The sequence below is a fragment of the Falco biarmicus genome, chromosome 3, assembly GCF_023638135.1.
Source record: "Falco biarmicus isolate bFalBia1 chromosome 3, bFalBia1.pri, whole genome shotgun sequence".
NCBI lineage: Eukaryota > Metazoa > Chordata > Aves > Falconiformes > Falconidae > Falco > Falco biarmicus.
The window spans coordinates 60953544-60968928 of NC_079290.1; the positions used below are offsets into that span (position 1 = coordinate 60953544).

The 15385-nt window shown below is 41.0% G+C and overlaps 1 long non-coding RNA gene across 1 annotated transcript in view; it reads right to left on the reverse strand.

Annotated features, from left to right (window-relative positions):
- Positions 1-5080: 5080 nt before the first annotated feature.
- Positions 5081-15385, reverse strand: part of LOC130146952 (uncharacterized) — a 28172-nt gene continuing 17867 nt past the window's right edge. Inside the window, exon 4 of the long non-coding RNA XR_008821054.1 lies at positions 5081-9674. This is a non-coding gene — a long non-coding RNA (uncharacterized LOC130146952). The remainder of the gene's footprint in view (positions 9675-15385) is intronic.

The window sequence follows — 15385 nt, forward strand, 5'->3', positions numbered from 1 at the left end:
CCTTGGCACCTGGGGACTGTGATTTGAAGGAAGGGTTTTGTTCCAGGCCAGGCTGAATTATATTACAGTTCCAAGGCATGTTTGGCAACTGCTAATAGTGGCTGGCTATTTTTAGATGTTTTTTTCTGCTCTTCTTTCAGTTCAGAACTGTCCTATTTAAACTCTATTAAAAAAAAAAAAAAAGAAAAAGATTTTAGACGAGCAATAGTTTTCACTCAAATTTTGGGGTACATTTTTACTGCTTATGGAAAGAGTTTTCAATTAGATTGCTTCCACTTTGCATTTTCTAAAACTGTAGTATAATTATTTTGGACCTAAATCTGTGTTTATTTCCCATGATGTGACAGTCTCTCAGAGACTAAGGATGAATTCCTGTCTAAACCCTTTGTTCACAGAGGAATTTTTTCATATATCCAGTAATACCTATTTCTGACATTTCAATATGAGATACCAGTCTTTCGAGGGCCCTGCCTCTCAGTCTTTGCTATTTATTTGCATGCTGCCAGATTTGCACTGCTCTAATTCACAAAGCCAAATTCAGTGACACCCTCAATGTCTGAAAATGGCTGGGGCCACTTGCTGAGCTAAGAGGAACAGGGGGAGTAGAATTTGGCACCTTCACTACCAGTAACAGTAAGCAGAAAAAAACTACTTTCTCAGTCATCTCACCTGAACTCACACAAGTTATTACCCTATGTGGACCTAATTTTGTCTGAAACCCATGGTTCTAAAAAATGAGGGGGGCAGGGGGAAGATAATTTGGAGGGAAAATGTACAGTAGATTTTCCAAGGCAGCTGCCAAAATTGTTACACAAACATACACACAGAGGAAAAATTAGTGCATAGTGATGCTAGATCCTGTCTAAAGCCATTTTTAGCATCTTGCTAAGTGATGACATTCCCAAAGGAAGGGGATGTACACTGTAGTATACATTTAATGTACCAACAAAATACAGAATATATTAATACGTCATGCAAAATTAACTTGGCAAAACCAAAACCAAAGGTCTTGTTTACTTTCCGTTTCACAGGTACCTCTAGTGCAAGCACTGATATTACTCTGGGTTTGATTACTGCTACAAGCTTACTGTAACGCTGAGGCCATGTAGGCAGACACCTCACAGGGTGCTACATAACGAATGGGCCATCAGTGACCTGCCGTGCTATCATACATACACGAGTAATGTCTTCACAAAGTATGTTCCCTAGAACATTTTCAAATATATTTGATTTTTGACTCTCAGACCCATTTTTGGCTGCTCTATTTCTTTGGAGAATTGCTGTGCAATGGAGCATGGCAGCTGATGAAAAATCTGACCTGCTTAAGGGAGAGGTTGCGGGCTGCACATCAGAAAACTGAACAAGCTTTTTTTTTTTTTTCTTGATAGCTCACCATTAGAGGCTTCCTCAATGCTGTGCAAACACTTAAAAAGACTAATATCATAACTGCTGCAGGTAAATTTACAGACATGGAATGAGAAAGCTAGAATGACAACTTTAATAAAAAGGCCACCTGATGGAAATGTGGGGCTTGGTTCTTGTCTCTCTCCTTCTTGTATAAATAAGGATTAAATTTTAAAAGAAAAAACTTACCCTGTTATAAATTTGTGAGATCAGACTGTGGCTCCTGATCTGGACGAGTGTAAAAGATCTAGTCAAAAAATTAACAACTATTACTAATTTGTGTTTACTTAAAATATTTATAAGGTGCATGAGTACGTTAATTTGGGTATGTTTGTCTTGCAATAAAATCAGAAATTCCATGCAAGAGAAAGGATGGTCATTTCAATTGTGTTCCACAGCCCTGGTAACCTCAAGCAACCTCCTTTTCTCTCCTGCAAGAGAATGGCCCATATAGGATATAAAAGCATGTGGGGCTAATATTGAGCACTTGGAGAGCCCAAATGCTGTCAGATCAGGAATATCTGATGGAAAATAGGAGAGGAAATCCCCATCCCAGTTTTCGCTTTACCTGCTAATCTTGCTTTTCTGCCATGTGGCATACTTGTAGGATACATCTCTGGCAAGATAGGTGCCATATTTCTGCTGAGTTCTCGAGTGAGAAGGAGCAAGCGAGCCAGTAGCTTGCAGCCAGGTATGCAACTAGCCCTACTGCTTTGTGATTCAAATATTAGACTGTACTGATGCAGAAACTTTGCATATGCTGCAGCTCCATATTTGTGGGTTTTGCAGGCTGATTTCCTACTTGGGTCAGGAGAATTTCTGAGAAATTTCAACTATTGAGCACGGCTCAGAAATTTTGCTATGAAATAGGATGAGTTTGTGTCCTGACGGGGTTTTGCTAGTAAAAGAAAAGAAAAATGGGAAGTTTATTTATGTGTCTGGCACATCACAGATGGACGCAAACATTTCCCAGCTCTGTGCTTGACCTTTTCCCCAAAATTAGCACTAAACATAATTCAGTCTAGTGAGAATTGCCTCAAGAGTACTGTAAGAATTGCTGTCTAATGGCCTGGAGAGAAAGAACTCAAGTGCTGCAAACTCAACACAAAGTGCCACTCACAGCTATAACAGCCAGCTTCAAAGGGATTAAACCTGCTAAAAAGCATATCTGGGCCATTGAAAAAAAATCATGTAAGGCATTTGCTACCACACCAAGGCTAATGCAAGAAGATCATCCTTTTTCCATTTTTCTGTTTCTAGTTATACTCTATCAGAGATCAGAGAACCAAAACCACACACGCTATTCATGGATTTATGCTGAAGCATAATGATGTCTCCTGTTTTGCTAGTTATTCCTTCCTTAATAATTCCTGTCATTTGATCTGCCTTTTGCTTTCCACTGATGTTTTCAAAGAGCTAAATGCAGAGACTGCAGGATGTCTTTCCCCAGTGGTAATAAGTAATTAAAAACCTATCATTGCACAAGTATAGGTAGGATTCTTTTTCTCCAAAGCATTAGTTTGCATTCATTAATTTAATCTAATTTGAACTCATTACAGGGCTTCTTTCTCAGCTCATGGCTCCTGCTTCTCACATGCACATCTGTCTTTCTCTCCATCTCCAGACACAACCGGATATAATAATGTTGGCTTTAACACAACTTCCTAGCATGGATGTTTAAAATACAGGTTTCTTTCCAGCCAGACCAAGGCTTCAGCTGCTACAAATTTCATTGCCAGACTTCTGCCACATGCTACTGATAACAGCTTTAGGGGCTGGAGTGGGGTGCCTGTGAAGACTGCCATCACGAACAGGGTCTTGTTCAGTTCCTGCATGCACCAGATGGTCCTGTTCAGCTGCCTTGGTCACCTTCATTTATTGTAGGGTCCCTTAGTGCAGTATTGCTACTCAGAATGATGGTGCAAGGGTAAAACTGCTGGATTACAGCCCTCACTGTTGGAGAGCAGCAGCAGCTTGCTCCACTTGGGAAGGGAAGGTGGGAGCCAAGAGTGACAGCAAGGCAGGCAGGAGCAGGGACCTCGCCAGCAGGAGTGCAGTCCCACAGCACTCGAACACGAAGAGCAGAGCAAATTGAACGAAATTAACCCGAGTCAGCTGAGAGTGAAGACTGGCAGAGAGGTGTACAGTGGCAAGGCAGGTTTGAGGTCAAGCTGGGAAGCCAAGTGGGAAAGGCAAGGTCAGAATCAGCAAGCCACGAGACCAGGCACAGACAGGTACCTACAACATAGCTCAGGCAACGACCCAGGGTGAGTGCCTGACCTTTAGTGCAGCTCCTGAGCCAAGGAAGGGAAGGCCCTTGCCAAGGCTTCTCACAGCTTTCCCACACAGCTCTTTCCACAGCACCCTGGTCCCAGGATACACAGCCACACCGTATCAGGGCTGGCCTTCAACACACAGGCCGCTAAATCCCTGGGGTGGTGAGGGAAGAGGCTGCAGACCCTCTTTGTGCAGTCAGGACTCTGACATCCATATCATCGCCCTTCTGTTCCAAAACAGGCTCAAGATCACCCGTGCTCCAAAAGTGGTGCTTGAATATCAAATTGCTAACGGAAGATGGAATTGCTTAGGAGGGTCATCAAATCAGCACTGGTGCAAGTACCACCAGGTTCCTGGGAGACCATCGTTCTTGAATCCTCTAGGTCTCCTCTGAGGAACTGATGCAGGTTTCTAGCCACTGTATGTCATTTACTGGTCCAGACAACTATAATGGATTTCTCATTCCCTCCTGAAAACTTAGTATAAAAAGAGTTTCTTGCTCTCTGGCCAGTATCTTAGTCATTATCAGAAGTAATGAAAAAAATCTGTGTTCCTCTTTTGAATGATCATAAACTGGTCATTTTAGGAGAAAATCTAAGGTAGAAATCCATTGCAACAGTTGTAGCAATATTCTATATTCTTTCATCTAGCAATAACTTAAATAATATACAAACTACAAGAGACAAAGAATTCTCATCCGTTATTATCAAGGATCTGTGCAATCGGTATGATTTGCTAAACAGAAGGCTCTGAGCTTGCACACAGAAAAAGGTGCAGAGTATTATTCCTATGAGTAAACCATTGACTGAACCAAGCAGTTCACTGGGAACAAGGTTAAATCTGTGTTTTATGTCTGTGGGACCAGGCCCTTGGACACAATAATACGTATCTTGTATTAATTTGTTACATTCTCTACATTTTAGACACAATTCCTTTTTAATGTGGTAAACAAGCCTTTTGAAGCCAGTGTGAAAAGGCACTTGAAAGCAAGTCTCAGAGGGGGGTTTCCCTGGAAGTCGAAATCATTATTTTTGTGGTAATAGCTTAATTCTTAATAGCTTAACTCTCAGGCAGAGCTCAGGGAGCACTGAGTTTGGAATATGCAGAGGTAATCTAACTACTTACATGGAAGCAAATCTAATTAGAGCTCAATACCTTTAAAATGGCTAAATTATGCATGGTGCTGGGATCGGTCGTGCTGACTGAAAATCAACACTGGCATTCCTGGTGGAAAATAATTGTTACTCTAATTTATATATTTGCCTTGCTCACACAGTGGGAAAGGCTGCATTGGCTGCTTGTGAAACTGTATGGAAGGAGTGCAGATGCAGGGTGTTGTATTTTTTTCAGCCAAGCTTGTGTCGTTCTGTTTTAAATTCCAAAATAAGGTCACATCAAATTTTCTGCATCCAAGTGCAAGCTTCTTTATTGCTGCTGCAGTTGCCAGAAATGCAAGCAATTGTAGATTTCCACAGAAAGTTGAATCCAAAAAGGACAGTGCAGATTTTCCATAGCATCTGTCAGGCCAGTAGTCACATCCACTGACTTCAACAAATGAAAAGCTGTAACACCAAGTGCTTTAGCAATTGACTCTGATAAGAACGGCAGTAAGCCAGGTGTGAGAGGTTTTGACAGTCTCATCGAGAAAGGATAAAAATACCAAGGAGAGATGAGTTGTTTGGAAAGTATTTAAAAACACGCTGGGGAAGAAAGAATTAAACATTATTGAAGGGAAAAACATCCATTTTCATGGCACAAAAACTGTAAAAAAGTCTTCTGAGTATGGTCAAAGCCCACTGCCTGAGATGCTCAAGGTGAAACTAGTGCACCTGGGGATACACAACAGGAACAACTCATGCTAGCAGATGAAAGGTCACCATAGCTTTCCTGTCTGGCCTATTCGTCCCTGGCCACAGACTCTGAAAACTGTATTTTGATTCTTGGCCACAAAAAAAAGCCACAAAGGGTCACATTTTCTCAAGATTGCCCTCTACTCAAGTTACCTAATCTGTTTTTAATTCTCTTTTTATATTTCTCCCTACTGCTAAATGATGAGACTAACAAGCCTCTTGGTCGTTTTTTAAAGGCATTATATATTTTGATGGCCATATTTTCTTAGTAAGTACCTGGCTTTATTCCCAATTGGTCAAGCTAATGCATGTTAAAATTTCTTTGGTATTGCTTCATTTGACACGCTTGATTTTGAACAGCTTTCAGCTGGAGATCTTTTTTAAAAACCACAGAAATAAGACAGCAAAAAAAAATCCTGAATAAAATATTTATACCATCACTACTTAAGACTTTGTTATCTTCTCTTCTCTCATTTAACTTGTTGAGACAGTATAATGCAGTTGCCAGGTATGAAAGGTAAAAGGAGCTACCTTCAGTTTCCAGCAGTTCATAGATCTTGATAGACTATCTGATTTAAATATACTCAGAAAGAAATAAAGCAAATAAAATCACTATTTTCTGAGTAAGAAAAGAATTACAGTTTTGGTTTGATGCTCCTGCTGTCTGCAAACTGTAATGATTTTTTGTTATTCATTCACAAGTGTATCTGAGGTGGGAATAAATACCAAATTTAAAAAGCAGTTAATTTCCTCAGAAGTTGATTCAGAACTCATGGTTATGTGAAGATCAGGTTCAAGACCACCTGTGGAACTTGAACATACATAAGTCCATGAGACTGATGAGATGCATCACAGGGTACTGAGGGAATTGTCTGGTGTAGTTGCCAAGCCACTCTCCATCATATTTCAAAAGTCATGGCAGTCAGGCAAAGTCCCCAGTGACTGGGAAAAGGGAAACATCCACCCATTTTTGAAAAGGGGAAAAAGGAGGACCCTGGGAACTACCAACCAGTCAGCCTCACCTCTGTGTGTGCTAAGATCACAGACCAGATCCTCCTGGAAGGTAAGTCAAAAGGTATGGAAGACAGGGAAGTAATTAGAGACAGCCAACACGGTTTCACCAAGGACAAATCATGCATGACTAACCTAGTGCCCTTCTACGATGGAGTGACTGCATCAGCAGACAAGGGAAGAGCTATGAATATCACCTACCTAGACTTCTGTGAGGTCTTTGATATGGTCCCCCACAACAGTCTTACTTCTAAATTGGAAATATATCGGTTTGATGAATGGACTGTTAGATGGATGGAATTGGCTGGATGGCTGCATCCAGAGTCAGTTAAATTGCTCAATGTCCAAGTGAAAACCAGTAATGAGTGGTGTTACTCAAGGGTCCGTACTGGGACAAACACTCTTGAATACCTTCATCAATGATGTAGACAGTGGGATTGAGTGCACCCTCAGCAAGTTTGCAGATGATAGCAAGCTGAGTCGTGACACGGAAGGAAGGGATGCCATTCAAAGGGACCTTGACAGGCTTGAGGAGTGGGACCACTTATTACTGAGTCCTGTAGTGATATGACAAAGGGCAATGGTTTTAAACTGAAAGAGGGTGGATTCGGACTGGACATAAGGAAAAAAATTTTTACTATGAGGGTGGTTAAAACACTGGGCCAGGTTGCCCAGAGAAGTTGTGGATGCCCCATCCCTGGAAGTGTTCAATGGGATGGGCTTTGGGCAACCTGGTCTGTTTGAAGATGTTCATGCTCATTGCAGGGGGGTGGACTAAATGACCTTTAAAGATCCCTTCCATCCCAACCATTCTATGATTCTGATTCTATGTCAATGGAAAATGCTTGTTGATTTTGGTGGTGGTGGGTTTTGGTCTTTGATTATCTTTTTAGTTTTTCTGTAACTTTCTTGTATAATTTCCTAATTTCTACCTTTTTGCTGTGTTGCATTACAAATGCCAGATCATAAACTGTAGCAGAGATATTGTAAACAAGAGATAATATGGCTACATGATCATAAAACCCAAGAGGTGGGCTCCTTGTTAGCTCATTAAACAGACCAAGAATCCAAGAGGCATGGAAATAAACTGTCCTCCGATTTCTGAATGGAGTCCATCTAGCTCCAGGGAAAAGAGTAATTGGCAGAGAAATTGTGGTCCTCTGACTTGTACTGCCTTTGTCTCGATAGACAGAGGATTTCGAAGTGCCAGAATGTGACTGACTATTAATAAATGTGACTATTAGTAGACACCAAATTCTTTGCTCAAAACTGCTTTTAAAGTGAAAAAGTGACCTAAAGTCTGAGCTGTAATGGCAAGCTAGTGTGTCATCACTTCCACACATGGTTCAGACGTAGCGATCTGTGCCACATTTTTGTGGCATGTTGCAAAAGCCCAAAAGGGCATCCAGATCAGGGAAGGTTAATGTCAGCTACCTGACTATTCATGGATGCCTCCTAGAAAGTTGGAAGGAATCATCCAAGAAAAATCAGATACGGTCTATGCAGAGATCAAGCTCAAGTCAAATCAAGAACTGAAAACAAAAATGTTCTCTTGTCTAAATTCCTTCAAGGGTTTGGTGTGTAAGGCATCAGAGTATGGCTAACATGCTTATCATATCATGTCTGTTGAAGGAGGAGGTGTAGACTAGCTTAAAAACTGATCGTAGCCTGCCATCAGCCCAAGCAAGCTAGAGAATGAACACCCATCCATCACTCTCCTTTCCAGAACTTCATTAATTCCCAAGAGCCTTTAGCATTCCTGCTCTTCTTCTTTCCTCACAGTAGACAAGTTTGACCCCGAGGTACATTTAGGCTTTTTCAATGAATGAAGGGATGTCACGCAGATGAAACTGAGAGCAAGATTTCACCCATTACTCTCAGTTCACCTTTTCACCTTTATATTACCATAAGCCAAGTTGTTTCTTGCTAATAGCGGGTTCAAGTCAAGTCTAGGTTGTCAGGTATTTTACTTTAGTTTCAAGGGGTTCAGAAAGCATGCCAAATATCTCCAAGCCAAGGATTCCTGCTCAGATATCTTAAAAATTACTGAATAGAGCAGCAAAGGAAGCAAAAGTAGACCAAGAAGATCTGGAGGCAGCACTGAGTTCTGTGGCAGTCCTGTGAGATTTGTGCATCACAGGTCAAAGAGAATTGTTTTCAAATGCGTTAGGAAAATCAGTTGCAAGAACCGTGGAAGCAACTCATTTGTTCATCCCCTTGGTCACTATTTTATGTGTGTGCCAATTTCCAAGGTGAGCTAGAACACTTCCTTTTTGTTCTGCACACTTAAATCCTAACTTTTCCTCTCATATATTCATATTTTATACCTGTGCCATTTGCTAAGGACTTCTACTGTCATAGCAGAAGAAATAGGTAGCTAATCAGACATCTCCTGTCTGAGATTACCATCTTGACCAAGGGGTTAGCTGCGCATCTACCCTGTGGGTTAATAACTCAAGGGGAAGGAACTATTACAGCTCCTAGCCTTGCTCTGGGATGGTGCTTCAGCTCTTCCCTTGCCCATTAGTCTTAATTGTCCAGGTAGAAGGAATAATCAGTTCTTATGTTCCCTGCATGCTGGCAGCCTGAATTGCAATCTGCAGCCCAAGGGTAAAGATCTCATCTGAGTCACCTTTATTCAAGATGAAAACCTAAGGAATTTTGCTTTAAAATCTTCTAAGTGAATTAAATTAATACCTAACAGGACAGCATGCTCGTTCAACCACTTTTGCTAATTTCTCAGCGCTAGCAACTGCATCAAATACATGTTCCACATTTAAAACCTATTGAGGAGAAAAGCAGTGAGGGGGTTGAGGAGGGAGGATTATGATCCCATTTTTACCCCCAAACAAGGACAACACCTGCCCTCTTCCTCCTCTGCCAGGTCTCTCGTTCTCAGTCCTGTTTCATGTTGTGATGATAGTTATTCAGGCTGCAGGACCATAAACTCTGCATTGCAGCAGGATGTTTCAACTCCATTTGCTATTCACTCAGGGACCAGTTCTATCCTTGCTCCAAACCATGCAGAAAGCAGGCTTCTCTCTTTCGGGGTTGCAAGTGATAAACAAGTACGGCCACCTCTCCTCCAGGGAACTCGGGATATTTCTGGTTGTGTCTGCCTATGGTCTCACTCTGTGGAAAGAATAAAACATCTATGGAGTGATGAGTTCTTGGATGTATTTTAAAAAAACACTGGTGAATTTCTGGGGAAAAAGATCAACCAAACAGAAAACAATACCTCCCTCCCCCTGATTTAATTAATAGTTGTTATAATCAACAATGTTACATAGGGTCTTCCAAATGTCAACGACGATCTAGGCAGTGACTAAAACCAACAGATTTATGTTATCCATCTAACTCTTCAATAAGTTCCACATTTACTCTGATTTACAAAGCAAAATAAGATTACTCTCCCTCCTTTTTCCCAAGTGTCAGTTATTAATCTCAGTATTTCAGAGGTTATTAAAGCAGGTAGGTTAGCAGCCTCTCCAAAGTATGCCTCATTTATTGATGCCACTTACAGTTACATGAACAGAACAAAAATTAAAAGAGCTACTGTTCATCATTTCCAGGCTGTGCATTTCCTACGTCTTCTAAACTAAGCAATTGGAGAGTGTGATGGTCAGATGAAACTTGTCCCAGTAGTTACAACACTTACCTGACCAGCCTGCAGTTCCTTACCACAAACTCCCTCTACATCCTTCCACATATCCCTGGCCAGGACCTTGGCATATTTGTTGGGTGTCGTGGCTGCACCCGTAAGCACGGTGCCTGGTTCTGGGAGCAGGCTCCACAGCCTGAATGTGAGTGTTGCCCTTTTTCTCCTTACCCTGTACGTGTGTACGTCCCAACCATTAAGAAATTTAATCTACCTCCCTAGACCAGGCTGAGGGAAATGGTGCACTGGTTCTGAGATGTGACTCTGAAGAAGGAAGGCAGTGGGCTGGACAAAACCTCCATGAGCCACGAGCTGTAAATGAGACTGAAAATAATGAATAAGTTCTAGAATGCAGAATCACTTGAGTGTGGTGAAATAAGATGGGAAAGGGACTGGAGAAACAAACAAGGTCAAGAATAGATGTTTGAGATGGGAAAGAGCAAACCATGATTCTGCTGCAAGAGAGGAAAGCCAGACTGAACCGAAAAGTAGGGAGAAGAGTAAAAAAGCCTCAGTTCAGGTGGAAAACAGTCAAAAACAGTGAGCTATCTGCTCTTCACATACATGTAAGAAAAATACCATGTGAAAAGATCATTCTAGAGTCCTAATGTATATACTGCACATGATAAGATTAATCCTGCTCTAAGCGTTGCTCTCTTTTGCTTTCATTTGCCAAAGCTAATTTGGTCATTAAGTCCTTAATGAATCTGTGAGTTTCCCTCAATTTTACCCCACAACAAGGAAAGTGCTTGCTGGTTTTAAACTGAACTCTTTCTCTTCAGAGGAAGCCAATACCTGCTGCTAACTCAGATGCCAGATGGTGCATTTGGATGTATTTAGACATGACCCACTTCACAGGAGGGAGTGTTGCCCATATGAGATGATACCTGTACCCCATGGGTTTGCATAAAGGACCAAACATTAGCAGCCTGATAAGGCTGAATGCAAAGTGATGCTGAGCCCAGCACTGTATACTGCAGGTGATTCATCGCATTAGCAGCTCAGCTGGATGCATCAGGAATTTCATGCCTCCAAACTGGCAGGTTTTTTTCCACCTTAGGAACTAAATAGTTTTTGCAAATGAATAAACTGCAAAAGTATCTTTCTGGACGGACTTAGGGAAGAAAACAGTACAGAGCCAGCGTGGAAGAAAGAATCCTGTATTTCTTTTCACCCACACTTCTAACTTCAGCCTTCCAGAGAGATATTTTGCACTCTGTTTTGCGCTCCAGCAGTATAACAACATCTGCTATAAGAATCTAAGAGGGAACTGTTGCTAATCTGCCTAAAAAAAGACACTGCAGAGACCGACATTAAAACTTCCTGGCATCATTTCTTAGTCAGCCAAAGGAGTGCTGAATGAGCCAGTCTTCTCTTCCAAAGATTAGGGTGGTATGTAATGTTTCATGCACACAACAAAACAAAAACAAGAATCCATCCCACGTCTCATATGTAGCTGTGTGGAAAGATGTCTTCGCAGAATTTTGCTGAGAAAAAGGCATGTATTTATTTATTCACAGCAATAAAACACAAATAATGACTCATAGTGTCCGTAAGGATATTCAAATTTCTCAAGCAAAGCAATTCTCTGGCGCCTACTCACAGGTGTTCACTAAGGTGACAGTGTCTTTGTATCATAGAATCATAGAAAGTGCAGGTTAAAAGGGACCTTTAAAGGTCATCTAGTCCACCCCCGCTGCAATGCACAGGGACATCTTCAACTAGATCAGGTTGGTCAAAGCCCCATCCAACCTGACCTTGAATGTTTCCAGGGATGGGCTATCTACCACTTCTCTGAGCAACCTGTTCCACTGTTTCACCAACCCTATAGTAGAAATTTTTTTCCTTATGTCCAATCAAAATCTACCCTCTTTTAGTTTAAAACCATTACTCCTTGTCCTATTGCAACAAGCCCTACTAAAAATTCTGTCCCCATCTTTCTTATCAGCCCCCATTAATATTGAAAGGCCACAATAAGGTCTCCCCAGAGCCTTCTCTTCTCCAGGATAAACAACCCCAATTCCCTCAGCCTGTTCTCACAGGAGAGGTGTTCCAGCCCTTTGGTCATTTTGGTGGCCCTCTTCTGGACCCGCTCCAACAGGTCCCTGTCTTTACTGTTCTGAGGACTCCAGAGCTGGATGCAGGACTCCAGGAGGGGTCTCACCAGAGCAGAGTAGAGGGGCAGAATCACCTCCCTCAACCTAATAGCCTTGCTGCGGTTGTTTTTCATCTACAACATTTAAAAGATATTCTTGGGAAACAATTACAGGATTAATATGTCACATTTACTTCAAATTGACTATCAGAACACAAATATCAGAGGTAAATCATCAACTTAGTGTCTTCAAAGTCATTCATTACGGGCTTCATTTTGCAACCACCTGAATTAGGATGTCATGAGCTAGAGGGTCTCCAATGACTGTTTCTAAATCCTTTTTGAAGACCTTTATACTCTGGGCTCGATAGCATTCTGCAGCATTGAGTTTAATGATTTAATCATGTACCCTGTGGAAAGAGAACTTGCATTTGTTTGCTCTTAAACCTGACACCCAGTAATTTCCCTGAATATTCTGTACTTTTCATACTGTGAGAAATAATGAACAGCCACTCCTTAATCACCTTCTCTGAACTACTCATGGTATTATAAAATTTATCACGTCTCCCCCCCATCTTCCCTCCACAGTTTGTTTTCCAAGTTGAAGGGCTGGAGGTTAGTTGCTTTTCTTCTGTGGAAGTTGTTCCACTTTGCAGGTCAATGCTGCCATTCTTCTTAGCATCCTTCCCAGTTCAAGTGCTACCCTTTCAAGATGAATGGCAAGATTTTCATTAAATGTGAAATTTATTTGTGAAAACAGAACATTAACTCCTACCATTTGTTTCCTATTTTTCAACACAGTGTTAATCCCTGCGATATCTTCTGGTTTAGATCATGATAGATTCACATGCCTTTGGTAAGAAATCTTTTTGAAAGATTTTTTTAAATCCTTATGTATTAACAATTGTAATCATCATTGACACCTTCAAAACACTGTAATAAACTTGCAAATAGAAAGAAATTTGAGCTGATTTTCCCCCTGTATCTCATATTTACACTCTACTCACTGACTGATTATATTGTCTCTTACAGTTTCTACAAATTTGCTTGGTACAAAAGCCAGATTTACTGCCCTCAGAACAAACTCTGTAGCTCTTTTAAAGACTGACGAGGCATCTGCTGTTATTTTTAATGTATAAAAAGGCCATCAGTATTCTGGCTGCAACTGTCTCAACTTTTGTATTCATTTAAATAAATGTCTAGATTTAAGGATATAAATAATGAATTAACAAGTAAGATACTATGTACATCATGACTGGAAAACAATTTCAAATAGACAGTATCCAAGCAATCTTTTTCAGTCATCCATCAGTTCTTCTTCCACTTTCACTTACTTCCCTTTCTCTTAGATCTTAGACCTTGAACTTGATAGAAAAATACAATCTCCAGAACAATAATTCAATAAAGTCTGCCTACGGAGATTTCTTTTCCCTTTAGCTTGAGTAATTCCAGTCTTGGAGGGAGGGTTGCAAGCCATCCTTTCCATCATAACCTGAAGGTAAATGCCATTTTTCTCTTATGGAAATTGACAGGAATGAAGCGCAGTGCACTCTTAACATGAACATACTGAGGTGCCCGTGTAAATGCCATGCATTTACAAAGACCTACTAAGGCCTGGCAAAAAAATTCATTATGCAAAGAAAAACATCCAAACATACGCTAAAATATGATTCTAAAAGTAAAGTGACTGCAGGAGCGGGCTGGAAACTAGGACCATGCATGGCAATCAGTTAGCTGAGGGGAATGTGCTCGAGCTTGTCTAGACAACAATTAACATGATGAGGCGTGTTTGCAGAGCACAGGGGAGTGGGAGACGGATGGCGCCAAGGATGGTGCCAAGGAAAGGTAACACCTTGCTGTTAATTGCTGGTAGTTAACCACCAATCAGGGACTGCCTAGTATGCAATGCTTAGCTTCAAGAACCAATTAGTTTAAAACGCGCAGCTTCTGAAAGTGTATAAAAACTCGTGCTTCTGTACAATAAATTGACATTTGCTTGCATCAAGCTGCGTCCCGTCTCTTGATTCGCCGCAAGTGACTGGTGACTTACTGACTGAGGAATTAAGAGATGCTTCCAGGCTACTCATACGTATGTACAAATTATTTATTGCTACCCTATAGTCCTTATGTGGAGAAAAACATACACAGGAGTCTCTAATATTGAGAGATCTTCTCACATAATTTTATCTACATTATTTTGAAAGTCTCTTCACTCACATTGTGCAATGCTTTGCCTCCAGCCCAAGCTCTCGTATTTCATACAATATCTTGCAACATCTGTCAAAAGTGAGACACTGCCATGCAGAAGCCCTCTGATTTTGTACTCGGGTGGCTACAGGAAAGCGTAAAGCTCGCAATGGTAACTCATTCGGTCCACCAAGCAAAACAAATCAGTTACCTGCAAATGGCTTTTTGAAGTTGCAGGGACTTCAGCATGACAAGAAAGTGATGTAGCTCTGCTGGTTTCCTGGTAAAGTGGAAGAACAGCGCAGCAACACGCAGCTGCAGCCTTTGAACAGAGCAGCCTTGTGTTATGGCACTAAACGGGAAACTGGGAAACCAGGGAACAATTTTCCTCCTCACAGACCTCCATGACCACATAAAAATCTCTTTTAATCTCCATCTGTGAGTTCCTTGAAGCAGGAAACAGGTTAATAATGTGGCAATCTAAAAAAAAGGAGGGCTGTTTTTCTCGGGTAAGCCAACATACGTACACATGTCACATATATCAATGCCACATTTTGCAGAAATATTTAAAATGTTGGCAAGCAAGATCCACAGGTTTAAAAGACCTTTTAATAAACATCGTCCTACTTCACAGGGACAGTGAGAGGACAAATACACTGAAGATGTAAGGTGCTCCTCTAGTAATAGGACTCATATAAGAATAAATAAAACCCAGTTCAGTTGTTATAGAATATTCTAGCATCTGACTGATTGAAATAAGAATATCATATAGTCCCTGAGATCATCACCTGCAGACTTATGTAACAGTAGAAACTGTTTTTCAGGAAAAATATTAATTGCAGCCTATTATTAGCAATGAAAACATTCTTCAGTGTTATGAGTCATGGTTCTTGTCATGAAGCT